General features: G+C 33.5%; 1 pseudogene; it reads left to right on the forward strand.

Moving 5' to 3' along the window:
• Window positions 1-212: 212 nt before the first annotated feature.
• Window positions 213-757, forward strand: LOC149557694 (oxoglutarate-dependent flavonoid 7-O-demethylase 1-like; annotated as a pseudogene).
• The last annotated feature ends 1,046 nt before the right edge of the window (window positions 758-1,803 follow it).

The following is a 1,803-nucleotide window of genomic DNA, read 5'->3' on the forward strand; positions in this document are numbered from 1 at the left end:
AACACCATTAAGACATACATACCCAAATTAGGTATTTTAAATATTTTCTATCTGGGTCAATGATTACAGGGGTTTGGCTTCTACTTTTGAAGATAATAAATCACGAGATAGATCTTTCATTGTTGGAGAGGGTTAAAGGTGTGTCGAAAGATTTTTTTGATCTTCCTTTGGAAGAAAAAAGAAGATAGTGCCCAATAAGACCCAATACTCATATGCTTGAAGGCTACGGTCACTTCTTTGACATATCCGATGAAATAGTCTTGGATTGGGTTGATGCCTTTGTTCATTTTATCTCCCCACCCTCTGTAAAGGCAGTTGAATATTGGCCAAAAACACCCCTCTTATACAAGTAAGTAAATTTAATTACAACATGCATAAGCAATTTGCAATTTGGAGTATAAATTGGTGTTGATTGATTGGTGGTGGACAATGAAGGGAAACCTATGAAAAATATGGAGAAGAGGTACTCAATCTTATAGATAAGTTGCTTGGTATGATTTCTAAGGGTTTGGGGTTAGATACTAATTATGTTCAAACCCTTATCAAGGAACCATAGCTTCACCTCGGAATCAATTATTATCCTCCTTGCCCTTAGCCAAATTTGGTGAATGGACTGAGACCCCATTCAAATGGGAGTGTGATCACTACCCTACTAGATGATCAGGTTGAGGGTCTTTAAGTTAAGAAAGATGGAGAATGGTTTACTGTATCCCTTGTTCTTGAATCACTCATTGTCAACATTGGTGATCTCTTGTAGGTAAGTAAAATTTAGTGAATTTTATCATGTCTTAATCATCTTGTTTATATGCAATTGGTGTTTTATGTAAAGACAATCTTCGTAACCCATTGCTCAATGCTCATGAGCTTAAACAGTACACACTTAAACGCTGATTCCATTTAGTAGATTACCATTTTTTTTACCAATTCTATACTGCTCTAGAGTAGGTTGTTCATACTGACCATCATGTTAGCTCAAGTTCCTAGAAAAACAAGGCCTATCATGGTTGAAGTAATTGCATAAATAATAATTGCAAATTTGGCTCCATTTCCATTTCCAGCCCCCAGCTCGTTGGCTACCCTCACACTGCATTCACAAGCATACAAATTTATATAACAATCAATACACACTAGAATATAACACATAATGCATATGATATTAACTCATTTTTAGTAGAATTTGTGACTGCTTAACATATGAATTGGATCATACAAAGGATAGAGATGATAGTTACTTTCTGATTCCATAGAGTAGAGGCGGATAGACTTATATAATACATTTTAAGTTTTAAAATGTTTAGATGGTTTATTTAAAAATACAGTAGTTTTTCAATTATGTCTGTCTATTAGCATGATTTTAGATCATCTTAACAAATTAGAGCTTGAATATGCTGTTTAAGCCAAACCAAAAAAGAAGAAGTATAATCTAAGATTGAATGTAGTTATAAAAAGAAGTCGCCATTGGAAAAGTGGACAATGATAGAATTTGGATATAATAAGAAGAAGGTGGAGAATGTTTTTTGGTTATTATTTTAGATAATCATCATATTTCATTTCCTTGTGTGGAGCCAAAACTACCAAAGAAAACACAAAACTAAGATAAGCATGCAAGTGATTCAAAGAGTCCAGCATAACAAGAAAAATAGTACTGAAATGGCTGACTTGTCCATAATAATGCTGAAATGAGAATTTTATTAAATCAATGTAATTTCAAAATCATGGGAGACTTTGAATGACAATTAGATTTTATTATCGAAAAATACATGGGATGAGAATAGGATGATGCTTCTTGTCCTTGGAGCAAGA

This window comes from Cupressus sempervirens, chromosome 5 (assembly GCF_028749045.1).
Source record: "Cupressus sempervirens isolate cs-2001-9-10 chromosome 5, ASM2874904v1, whole genome shotgun sequence".
Classification (NCBI taxonomy): domain Eukaryota; kingdom Viridiplantae; phylum Streptophyta; class Pinopsida; order Cupressales; family Cupressaceae; genus Cupressus; species Cupressus sempervirens.